The sequence below is a fragment of the Gossypium hirsutum genome, chromosome D10, assembly GCF_007990345.1.
Source record: "Gossypium hirsutum isolate 1008001.06 chromosome D10, Gossypium_hirsutum_v2.1, whole genome shotgun sequence".
Lineage (NCBI taxonomy): Eukaryota > Viridiplantae > Streptophyta > Magnoliopsida > Malvales > Malvaceae > Gossypium > Gossypium hirsutum.
In genome coordinates, this window is record NC_053446.1 from 49,874,624 (window position 1) to 49,888,296 (window position 13,673).

The window sequence follows — 13,673 nt, forward strand, 5'->3', positions numbered from 1 at the left end:
AATTATAGATATCAAATAAACTCAATTAAACAATGAAAAAATAAAAAAAATCTCAAATGTATGTTTGTTTAATTGAAAACGACTTTTATCAAATATTTTTAAAGAACCTGCCAAACAAAAGAAAATATTTTACACAGATTCATCCAAACATCAGAAAATATTAGCTTTTCCAGAAAAGTAAGTCATTTTCCAGAAATCATTTTCCGGAAGCTATTTTCAGTGAAACAAACGGAGCCTTAGTATTTACTTTATTTTTTAATCAAAAATATATTTACTAAATATTGGTATTCAACAAATAATTCAATTAATTATATAGATAATAAATTTTAAAAAGATTAAAGTTTTATAGAAATTCTGAATGTCTAATCCATAACATAAATCTAACATTTATCGTAATTATTTTATGATTTTAGTTCTTTAATATTTTCTGTCAACTGATTACAGTAGAGAGTGTGTATATATATATATATATAACCATCGTAATTTAAGGCCCTGTTCTCCTTTGCATTTTAGAAGGACTTCTGCAATAAAAAGTCATTTTCTCTTAAAAGGAATGAAGAACGGCCTCCATTTTAGAAAAAATTTCACCATCTAAAAAGTCCTCCTCTGCAGATGAAGAAGTTAAAAAATTTAACTTTTCTTCAGCCAAAAGTGCTTTTGCCTGATAATTGACCTTTTTAACATGTCTTCTCCCCCAAAAAAACGTTCTTTCCTCTGCTGGTTCTTTGGAGCTCTATACCCATTTTTTTCACATTTTCGCTTTCAAAGCTCTTTCCTATTCTTTGTTCCTTTTCCACAGGTGAGTTTGTTTTCTTCTTCTTCTTCTATTTAATAATTCATTATGCTTTGTTTTTAGTTGCTTTTTATTTCCTCTTCCGCAAGTAAGTAACTCTTCCAACAGAAAAAAAAGAAGGGAAAATTCTGGCTTTTGTGCCTATTTTGCTTTACTGCTTTGCTCTGCTTTGTGCCTCTGCTGCTTTGCTCTGCTTTGCTTTAGTGATTACTAGATCCCCAGGAGTGTTTAGAGTTAAACTTGCAAGACCAAACTATTTTTGTTGATGAAAATAGAAGAAATATAGACTAAATATTTGAATATTATGGGTACCCAATTCCTCCTATATTCTTCAAAGTGAGTGCCATTTGATATTTTAGATACTTTGCATGTTTTTTTTTTAGCACAATTAGACAAGACCCTTTTTTTTTGTTTTTAATGTTGCTGTAATACGTTTCCATGGAATAATACGTTGAAAATCCATCATCACCAATAATAAAGCAAAAAATTATTAGGATTCTTCCATGGAAGCTTATCTTTCAAAATCAAATGGTCTAACCCCACCAACCAAATTACAATAGAAGTTTGTTCCAATTCTTGTAGCCTATTTTTTGGTAACTTATTATTGAGGCAAACAACTTCAAGCTTGCAATAGTAATAATAACAATAATAAAAGTAACATCAAACCGCAGTTTTCCTTTTACAGGAAGTATGTTTTTGGCTGCTAATTGGCATTGAAATACCAATATGTTCACATAAAATCCTCTTCAAGTTCCTACAAAGATTTGCTTGTCGGAGCAATTTGTTTGTTTGAGGTCATCTTTTCAGAGACCATAAGACCCTTGTGGCTTCTTATCTCTGCTTGTCTTTCCATTTCAAGCCTTTGAAGTTCCTCATGTTGTTTCTGCCAGAGAAATCAAATGGATTTTCATTTTAGTTATCCAAATAACAATGTTCGTACAAGGTCAAAGGATGAGACTGTAATCCCAGCATTTAGCACCTATAGTATAAGTATTTAGTAAGCAACATCAACAATACTACTAGAACTTCTTTGATCTCATCGTAAATATCTGAATAATTAGCAGCAAAGTGAAGCTGAATATAAGTCCATTGAAACATTGTGCCATTCTGATCATAGTTTACAGTCATTTACTTTATTTTTATTAGAATACATATGTATTTGGTTTAAGAAACTGGACAAGAAACATAATCCAAATATATCATTATGTATATAGAGCAACAACATCATACATATATGTTTATTGAGATTAAAATTTATATGTACAATAATTGCTCATGCAGTTCTGCGCTTCATGATCCAGTATCGTATAACAACTTATATCCTAAACAAAATCCAGTAGGGTAACTTTCATTTTTCATGCTGCAATAATTTAGAATATTTATTACATATAGCATACTCGAACAAAACCATCAGCTGATGTCGCCAATAACCAATATCAAACCTAAGAAATAAGTTAAAAACAAATAAAGAAAAAGTGGCTCACTTTTTCCCTTAGCTGTTGCTTTCTCTCTGCCCTTTCTGCAGTATTAACAGCTTCTCTCTCAGCTGCAATAACATATTATATTATGCTGCATTAGTTACATCAAGAACAAACAAAACAATGTGAATTTAAAAAAACAATACAGTTAATGCAGCAAAGCCAAGAAAATGCAAATGGAAAAAACGACATTACTGCATACCACCATATATCTTCTTCTCTTTGTCTTTTTGTCTTAAAACTAAAATCATAATGAACGCAAAATGATTGAATGAAATACTGTAAATCACAGTATGCTTTTATTTTATGCTTTATCCTTAAGTTGTTTCCATGCACTGCCCTGCTTGGTTTCCTTTCTACCATTTGATTTCATGACATAAATGTACTATATAAATTAGTATATATGAGTGAACTCATTTGATTTATTTATTTGACGTTTTCAATTTTCCATAAATATCAGTAGTTGCATTTGTCTCCAAGTACACTTTAGGTTTTTTCAATTATAAATTATTTTTTCTATGGATGAGAATGGATTTTTGAGTGAATTTATTGATAAAATCAGTAGTTAGTACAATATCTTTTGTAAATGATTGATTTGGTTTAATTTATTTCCCCTTGACTATTTTTAGCTTATTCTCAATCAACCTATTCTGGAATTCCTTGGTTCTTGGACTTGACAAAGTAAGTCCTAGGTTTGTGAGCTTATTACATTTCTTTCATTGCTTCTGCCTTGGATTCTGAATAGTTGGATGCAGTTAACATTGATGTATCAATTTCTAAAATTCTATTTATCTTTTTTCCTAAAGAAATGAACTTTACCTCTATAGACAATGGGAGCTAGCCATGTTATTGCTGTTAGGCTAATTTTTGAAGTTTCATTGGACATTGAGAATATAATAAAGACATATAACATTTACTGTCGGGTCCATTTTTTGGTAAAATTAATATTAGAGGAAAATATTTTGATACACATGTAAATAAATATACTTATGTGACATTTGATTTTCTTGATTGCTTTACTGGCTGAAACGAATCTGTTCGTTTACACAATAGATGAGTACTTCAACGGTTAAAGTTAGTGGTGAAAAAGTGAAAGCAATGTGGGATAAGAGATTGACAGAAATATTTTGTGATATTTGTATTAAAGAGATATTGAAAAGTAATAGGCCTAGTACTCATTTCACAAAAGATGGATGGTTGAAAATAATGACCAACTTTGAGAAAGAAACGAGCAAGGGTTTTTCACAAAGACAACTTAAAAATAGGTGAGATGCCCTAAAAAAAGAATGGAAAGCTTGGAAGAAACTTAAAGGTGAAGATACTGGTCTAGGGTGGAATCCTATAAAAATAACCGTTGATGCATCTGATGATTGGTGGGAGAGTAGGCTACAGGTACATTAATAATTCTGAATATTTTTTTTTTCTTATTTATGAGGTTATTGATAATTATTGTTATTAAACTATCATTTTATATGTAGGTTGTACCTGAAGCTCAAAAATTTAGAACATCGGGCACTGATCTCGAATTCGAAGGGAAGTTGGACCAAATGTTCATGGGGATAGTTGCAACAAGTGATAAAGCATGGGCACCTTCTTCTGGTACACTCTGAAGTAATTTTTTTGAGGATGTTAACAACGAAATACCTGAAGAGAATGAAGAAGAAAATATGAGAAATGATGTTCACATTTTAAATCATGTTCACATTTCAAATGATGTTCACATTTCAAATGATGTTCAAATTGATGGATATCAAGTTCACATTTTAAAACTGGAAGAAAGAAATCCTCAAAGCAAATTGGAGGGGCTGCAAGATTGTCCAGTCAAATAGAAAAATTATGCAATGCAGCTGACAATATAAGTCAAGCCACATCTAGTTTGACTCCTGTTATGGATCCATATGGTATTCCACAAGCAGTCAAAGTGCTTGACAGCATGTTGGAAGAAGTTCCAGAAGCTAGTCCGCTATACTTTTTCGCACTTAAATTATTGCTCAATAAGGACAAGCGAATTATGTTTTTATTAATTAATCCCAAAATTAGAGCTTTGTGGCTTAAGTCAGAAATAGAGGATATTTGAATTTTTTTTGATCTTCTAGGGTTCAGAGATATCTATTATGTAACTAAACAACAATGCTAAACTAATTTTATCAATAGTTATTTATGTTTGGTTTTTGGATATTGAATTTATGTTCTCCTTATTTATGTGTAATTTAGTTTTATTAATAGTTGTTTATGTTTGGTCTTTGGATATTGAATTTATGTTCTACTTATTTATACTAAATTAGTTTTATCAATAGTTGTTTATATATGATTTTGGATATAAAATTTATTTACATGTGATGAGTATAGTTGAGAATTACAGCGGTGATGAAAGTGATGATGAAAGGGAAAAGAAAGAGATTTTACAACGCATGGAATGTTTTAACCGATTATTTGTTGTTGCATCTTCTTCCGTGCAATTATATTACGAGAAGTATATATTGAGGCAACCATGCATGGATTCAAAACAGTCAGGTGAGACATGGATCAGAGAGATCCTTGACGATCACGAATCATGTTGTATGATTAACTTTAGGATGTCTAAAATGGTATTAACAAGTTTGTTGAGAGTTTTGGAGACAAGATACAACTTGCAAACTTCAAGAAACCTATCTTCTAGTGAAATGTTGGGAATTTTTTTATACATCTTGGGCACCGGCGCAAAAGTTTCCCAATGTTGAGAAAGATTTCAAAGGTCTGGATCAACAATAAGTCGAAACTTTGCAACTTTGCTTGAGAAAGTTTCAAGGATGGCCACTGATCTAATTGCACCCGAAGATCCTTTTTTTTAGCTCAATACCCGAACAAATACATAATGATTCTAGATATATGCCGCATTTTAAGGTTAAAATTTAATTTTATATTATTATATTTTAATATATTTGGTTGACTAAAAATATGCACGAGAGTAATATGATTATTTGTTCAGGATTGCATAGGTGCAATTAATGGTACTCACATTGCCGCTATTCTTCCACCAAATGAACAAATTCCCTATATTGGAAGAAAATGTATCCCGACTTAAAATGTTATAGCAGTATGTGATTTTAATATGTGTTTCACCTTTTTCATGGCTGGATGGGAAGGACCGGTACATGACACTAGAATATTTCTTGATGCAATTCGAGATCCGAAATACAAATTTCCGCACCCACCAAATGGTTAGATATTTTTTTATATGTGATTTTCTAAATAATAAAGTATAAGTTCTTTAATTGATAATTTTTATAAAAAATTCTCGAATTAATTGTTTGTTATATTATGACTTGTAGGAAAATATTATCTTGTTGATTCTGGATATCCTCAAATGAAAGGTTATCTTGGACCATATAGGGCGATATCATTTACCTGACTTTCGTAGAGGTAGATCGGTATCTGGTAAAGAACAGATATTCAATCATTCACATTCATCATTATGTAGTGTGATTGAACGAACTTTTGGTGTTTTGAAAAAAAATGGGTTATTTTAATGGATATGTCAAGTTATAGTTTTGAAAAGCAAACAATGATCGTTGTTGCTAAAATGACGATACACAATTTTATCCGAAAACATGCCGGTGAAATGATGCAGATTTTATGAAATACGAAGATATTAACTGGGCATATGAGAATATTATTGATTCAGAAAATGCGCATGGTCGAGAAAGTGATGATGACAACGACGACGATGATGATGGTGATGATGACGGTTAATCAAACAATTCAAGTAGTTTTGAAATGGAATTAACAAGAGATGCTATAGTTTCTAGTTTAATGAATTCACTTTAAATTGTAAATGCTATTGTAAAATTTTTAGTATTTATATTTGGTATATAAATATTATCCCTTTTTAAAACTTTAATCCAAATATATGTAATATTTTAATTTGTTAGGTTTATGTTTTCTATGTTATGTTAATATCTAATATGAGTTATATATTCAAATACATTTTAAAATAAAATAATACAAATGTGTTAAAAGCATTAATTAAAAATAAAAAATAATTTTTATAATAATACAATTGTGTCAATATCTAATTAAAATTATTTAATTTTTATATTTAAATATTTAAATATAATTTATATATTCTAATTAAATTTAATAATTAATTAATATTAATTACTTAGAAATATTTAAAATTAATATTATATATTAAAATATTAATAATAAGTTATAATAAATTATTTTTATATTTTTACTAAAATATCATAATATTAACTAATTTGAATATTATTTAAAAACATATTTGTTACTTTATAATATCATATCTAAAATGGTCATTTTATTTTTCAAAAGTACTTTTTGACAGCAATACCAAACACTTAAATTTTTCAAAAGCACTTCTCAAAATTTTTTCACAACACTTTTCAAAAATACTTTTCAAAAACAACGAAGAACTGGCCTTAAATATTTACCATTCAGTCAGCTAAGCTTCCAATTGTGGCCGCAAATTCCGCTTATTACTGTTGATAGTTTTAAGGTTGATTTCTAATATTATGGATGGGGAGAATTCCAACCGATTGGAAAAAAAATTAAAATTAAAATTATATTTTATATTATTTAAATTTAATTGTTTAAGTTGTTTAATTTTCAATTTAAATAAATGAGTTAAATTTTTCGAATTCAAATCGAATTAAAATTTTACGACTTGATTGAATAAGTTTTAGTTTGATTGACAAGAGTATTGTTGCCAATACATGAGGACTTGAGTTCAAGTGTACGGAAACATATTATCCTCCTATTTATGGATTGAGGAGAAAGTATGAATAATTCTAAACATTTTATATAATCAGAACATGTAATGAAATTATTCAAAAAAAATTATGAATAAAGAAAAAATTGTATATCTAAAACCGCATAATTTTAGATTTAGGGCAATTTTAACATTACTTTTCAAAAATACTTTTGGAACAAAAAGTACTTGAGCAAAAACTAAAATTTCCTTTAGTCAAAAAATTGCAAACTATTTTTTATCTCAAAAGCATCAAGTTTAACAATACTTTTATTTCAAAAGTATTTTTTGTCCAAAAATTACTTCCGAGAAATAATGTTAAACTGGCTCTTACGTGTATTTTCAGTTGTAATTCCTTACCCTCCCCCGATGTCGTTTTAGAAAGTCTTTTATTACAGTTTTTCTATAAAAAAATTCCTTCAATTAAAAGTTATTGTTTTCTACCAAATTTTCTACCCATTCCCATTTTCCCCAAATTAAGAACCCTAGAAATTCTTTTCCGCCAAATTTTCTGCCTCCTCGCTGTCATTCCCATCCGATTCTGACGACAACTAGCAGTCTCACGCTCGTGCTGTCGCTCTCAAGGCCAAAGCTTATCACCTCTTCACCAAGTTTTAGGCGCCAGAAAATGTACTCTTTCTATTATTGTTGTCTGTTTGTTTGCTAAGAAAAGTTGTAGGAAAGGGAAATCAAATGCTGTTATGATCTGATTTACCACATTTGTTCTTTCTCTTTCTGTTACTGTTGTCTGTTTGTTTGCTAGGAATACATGTGGGAACTAGGAAAGAGAAAATCAAATGCTGTTATGATCTGATTTAGTTATATAGATTTAATAATTTAATTTCATTACTAGATTTTCAGGAGTTTTAGGATTTGTTCATCTTTATTTATATATATTAACAAATATATTTTTTATTTAAGCTGTAAAGCCGACTTGCTTATCTACACCCCATGTAGCTTGAGCTTTTCTGCCACTCAATTAAAGCTTTGGCAATGACTATTCCTATGGTGTTTGATATTTTGTTTCCACCGACTTTAATCCATGATTCAGAGGCTTTGTTTGACAGAATATTAGCTACGTGGGGTTACAGGTTTAGAATGAATATTTAATTTAACCTTGTTTGTAACTTTATGAATTATCAAACTTGTTATTTATTGGATTTGAATTTGATGTAATGAAGCAGTCATGGATTGAACCATAGAATAAATGTCAAGTGAAATTACTAAGGGCTTTAAATAATGATAATTATTATATGGTAGATAGATTTCAATGTAGAATGGCAACTATTTTGTTGTTTGGTGTAGGCTGCTATGTTCATTTAAAGCTTTGTCATTTAGAATCCCATGTTGGCTTGATTGTCAGGGTGTTCACTGACTCACGTGTGGCCTGAGTTCAAGTCACGCTAATTGTATCGTTGTTAGGGTTTTATCTTCTTCTTGTAATTCACCAAAAAAAAAAAAGAGCTTGTCATTTTTGGTAAACTATAGTGTTGAACCTAAACATTCGAGCTAACTAATGGTGTTATCTTCTTGTTATATGTCAAGACATTTGCTTCTTTAGATTTTCTCCTACGCATACAAATTTAGTTTTGAGAAATTTTTTTATTTATGTATGTATATGTTTATTCGAAGAAGGGAATCTTTTTAACTCCTCCGTCCATGTCTTTATTGAGCATATCATACACTTTTGATTATGATTATTTTACGAAAATAAAAACTTTTATAATTATTTTTGAATTTTTTAATTTAACTTAAAAAATATATATTCGATTTGGTTTGAATTTCATATAATTCGGAAAATTTTTCAAATTGAGTGTGCTTGATAAAATAGGATTCGTCAACTCGACTAACTCAATTTTTTTTTACTCAATTTGACATGACTCGATAAAATGATCACCCCCATCAAATATTTTTTAAATTAAGCTTCTTATTCTTATATTGACCATTAGATTAGATATGTCTAAAGTTTTACCTATTTGTTTAGATTGGGTTTATTTGAATTAATATTTTAGTAATAAAAGTATACTGTTTTATATAGGTTCAATCATATAAAAGGTAAATATATTAATACAAAATAATTTTAATATTTGGACTAAGGAGTAACCCATTTATCTTCCCCTCTTGATAGTTTGATATCGCTATATCAATGGAAGATACTGCTGAAAGAGGTGTTGTCAGATTTGGCCAAATAGGTTTATTCTTCTAGTGCACAAAAAAAGTATATAATAATATTTTTAAAGTATCAAGCTTATCTTAATTTGAGTTAATGATAAGACTCTCTTTGGATGGACAGTGGCTATGTTGCGGCGGAATTTTTTATTTTACAGCTATAATAATTAATTTTACCGTTATCGTTATTTTAAATTTTATCGGAGATAAACACACCGTCCATCCGTAGTTGAGGTCTAGATTAAAACTTCTTTTAAATGGGGTGGTGAGGTTAGTTTTGGTGACCTTAAAAAAACAATAATTATTTTCGAATATATTAGATATTAATAACTTTAAAAAAATTAATAAAATATAATTAATGAGTCTTGGTATGGCGATTAAAGGCTTAAATTTGAGTCTATCATCTGTAATTATAATATGTGGGTCTCCCTCTCACCATATATGTATGCAATATGTGGATTTTGCTTTACTTTTTGTATATTATAGTTAAATTAGTATTTATATTAAATGAATAATGTATGGTTAAAAATCCGAATACTATCAAATATTTAGTGCTGCACTTGACAAAGATATTAAAAAAATAAATTCAATAACTAATAGGACTAATTATTATAAATGCATTAAAAAGAACCGGTGAAAGATGATATACACATAAATTGGAGAAAAGATGAACAACATTCTGGCCTTGGGTCTTAAAATCTGATGGGGTCATAAATAAATGTGGAATTACAGGATGGATGGATGAGAAATTGATCTCAATTCACTGGTTTGAGACAAGATCACATAACGGTAATTATCCACTTTTCATGGTATAAATTCTTCTATCGTGTAGAGGGATTCAAGAATTGCATTTCAAAATTAAAGAAAACTTATTTCCTCATTTTCTTTCTGTTAACCCTTTAAAAATAATAACACCTTAATTCGTTTAACAATTCCATTATCAATGGCCGAATGCCATTGCTGGAATATCTTTTTTTGGATGCAAAGCCCATTGCTTTTTCGCATTGAAATGGTCATGAGCGAATTTTCTCTTTTTAATTTCAAATGCCCAAATGCCATTCTCAATTTTCAATGCCTTTACGCCATGAATGCCAACAGCCACTTTTCATTACAAAAATGGTCACTGCCATTAAACTAAAATTGTTTTTTTTCTTTATTCCCCTATCTCTTTGTTTAGGAGGGTAAAGGTCACTTTAAAATACGATAAATCCTATTTTCATTCTTTTATTTTTTTAATTTAATCACTTTAATTAAGATATTTGTTCGAATTAGTTATGATTGTTAAAAATTTTGTTAATTCATTAACAAATTGCTAACATGACACATTAGCCTATTGAGTGATTGACACATAACTCCTTTTTTTTTATTTTTGACTAAAGCTAGGGACCTCTATATAATTAATCCAAAAGCTTTTTTTTTCTCTTCTCACTGTCTGCTTCTTTTTCTTTCTTTTGTTTTTTTTCATCAAAAGGTAGCTAAGAAGTTTAAATTAAGTTGGAAAATAAGTTCTCAAACTCAAACAAAGCATTACAAAATGGGGAACAAAAAAAAGACAATGTGCATTGGAGCTCTATTGGTATGAAGGATAAATCCAATGTTGTGGATCCTTAAAAGGTTCACTATCTTCCTTGATGAGTTGCAAATTGAAATCTATCAGTGTGTTACACAGTTTACATCTTGATTTTTTAGTTTCTACAAGTAAGTCAAAGGTATGTTTCCTCTAAGACAAGAAAATACCCTTCTTACTTCTGATAATTGTTGGAAAAAATTTGGTTTGAAAATTATTTTTTTACACAGCGGAAAATTAAAATTTTGAAAATCGACCCGGTTTGTGATATTTATAGCAATAAACCTTAGACCGAAATCGTACATGTGTTTTTGGATTAGCGGATCCTTGATATTTTCCAACTTTCAACCAAATGATCTTCTCCACTATTCTCATACCACGATTGCTTCAAGTGTGGACTCAAACCAATTGAATCAAAACATAAAACTAGAAAAAAAGTTTTCTTTTCCTTTTAGGGTGAAAACAAAAATTCTCTTCTTTAATAGAAACCGGTAGAATTGTTATTCTGGAAAAATATATTTAATAGTTGGGAATAAATTCTCTCTATTTTCCGACAAAGTAACAATCTCTCAAAATTAGATAAGTTTATTAACTAGGGTTAGTCGTCCACCCTATTAACATAAAGGGCTTTTGGGCTTGTTCCATATCAGGTCCAATTACAAGTACTTTTCGGGCTTTTAAAAAGTACTTTATAATTAGATCCAACCCGATATTTTTTTTTTCTATTTCCCAAAAACAAACTTCAATATTTATATTAAATAATTTTATCAACCTAATTTTATCCCTGATAAAATTATGATGATTTTACCCATGGTAAAGTTTCTGAGAAAATATATTTAATATTTCTCCATTTCAGAGAAAACCATAATTATTTCTGAATATTTTACGTTTCTTTATTTCTATTCATTTTGATTCAAACAAGCAATTCATTTCAGGTTTCAATAAGCTAGCGGGGGGACCGATTAAACATATGCAATTGAAGCTCAAATGATTTATAATTAAGTTCTAGCTTTTCGCCTATTAATTATAAACTCATTTACTCATGAAGTCATTCCACTATAGTATCGTGACTGAGCTCTCCTCAACGACATACCATTACGAAAGTAACTCGATTAGTGCTTGTTCAATTACCTTGTCATAAGAGTGTTACTATCATAGAATATCCTTAATCTCTTTGGGATAATATTTGTTCTCTCAATATGATCCTATTTTATCTCATGGTAACCAAATAGTGATCAAGTCATTCGTCACAATAATGAACAACCCGTGACCGCGTTTACTTTTTATCAACCATGTAATGCCAATAAGATGATATCATTTACTCATGTCTCGGGCTATAAATTCCACTATTTTGAATGAAGCTACATACTGCAAAAGTCGTACACCTAACGCACCAACTTTTGGTTCCTTATCTATTCGAACTTAGGCTTTTACTTACATCAAAGTGTACGAGCCACGCATACATAGTCCGTCATCCACTCAAGATTTAGATATGCCACACTATGAACATCACAAGTGAATAAGTCCATAAACGAATTCAAGATCTATTCATCTTGGGTCCTATCTAATGTACTGTCAGTCTAGTCAGTCACATTTGTGTCTCTATCTTCTAGGAGTCATCCATTTCGATGCTCAAAACAAAGCATCTCCCCAATTGGACTTGATGGACGATATATTAGTATTTCAATCGGTTTGCTCATTTCCAATTAGACTAAGGATATGTTTAGGTTCGTCTACTAATATAAGCTATCTTTTCATAATACGATCTGATCACGTAATATCGCTTAGTATCAGTTTAAACTTTAGACAACCAATGAGCAACATTTGCTTGCATTTTTCTTTGTGTGCAAAAACCATATAAGGACAATTATACAAAGTATATTAATGTAGTCAACGAATATATTTTATTAACCAATTTGTTCGAAAAAATTACAAGTGTACATTGGCGAAATTATTACACTTAAGGCATCGATCAAACAATAACATCAACTCCAAGAAAATATTCAATTTTCCCTAAATCTTTCATTTAAAATTGAGTATGAAGGAATGATTTCAAAATAAAAATGATTGCATCATCACTCCAGTAAAAACTATATCATTAACATAAATTGCTAGTAAAATTATACTTGCATTTTAATATTTATAGAAAACCGAGTGATCACAACTTCTCTTCTATAAGCCCAAATCTTGAATCACTTTACTGAAACATCCAAACCATGCTTGTCGACTTTGTTTCAAGCAATATAGAGATTTCCAAAGATGACACACCTTCGCATTCTCCTATTGAGCAACAAAACTTGGTGATTGCTTCATATAACCTTCCTCTTGTAGATTACTATACAAAAATGCATTTTTATATCAAGTTGGTGCAAAGGCCACCAATATGTAGTAGCCATAGAAATAAACAAGCAAACAGAAGCCATTTTAGCCATCGAGAGAAAGTACCTAAGTAATCAACCCCATAGGTTTGAGCACATCCTTTACGAACAAGATGGACTTTTAGTCATGTAATTGATCCAGCAGGATTAACATTGACTATAAACATCCATTTACATCTAATAACCATTTTTCTAGTAGAAAAATGAACTAATACCCAAGTACCATTACCATCTAAAACAACCATCTCCTCTATCATTGCATTTAGCCAGCTAATATGAGACAAGGCCTCTCTAACAATTTTAGGAATTGAAATACCAAAGAAACAATAAAAGAACTACTCATAGGTGATAAATGATAATAAGAGACAAGAAAGGAGATGAGATAAGTACATTTTCGGTTACCTTTTTGAAAGGCAATGAGAATGTCAACACTAGGATCAGGTTAATTAGGAACAAAACCCTTCCAACGAAAAGACATGTGGTGGGCATGTAGCTAAAGTATCTTGCCCTCTTGAATAAACATGAATGATTGGTGGTC

General features: G+C 29.9%; 2 long non-coding RNA genes across 4 annotated transcripts; both read left to right on the plus strand.

Annotated features, from left to right (window-relative positions):
- Positions 1 to 494: 494 nt before the first annotated feature.
- On the plus strand, positions 495 to 4,447 carry LOC107916168 (uncharacterized). 3 transcript variants are annotated; one of them, XR_001689410.2, is made up of 3 exons: positions 495 to 799; positions 2,901 to 3,663; positions 3,750 to 4,447. It is a non-coding gene; the product is annotated as an uncharacterized lncRNA (long non-coding RNA). The 3 variants fall into 3 exon arrangements; XR_001689411.2 differs by having other exon boundaries at positions 501 to 799; positions 1,479 to 3,663; XR_001689409.2 differs by having other exon boundaries at positions 501 to 3,663.
- A 2,897-nt stretch (positions 4,448 to 7,344) lies between these two features.
- Positions 7,345 to 8,244, plus strand: LOC107915921 (uncharacterized). Its single transcript, XR_001689314.2, has 2 exons — positions 7,345 to 7,651; positions 7,943 to 8,244. It is a non-coding gene; the product is annotated as an uncharacterized lncRNA (long non-coding RNA).
- Positions 8,245 to 13,673: the final 5,429 nt, after the last annotated feature.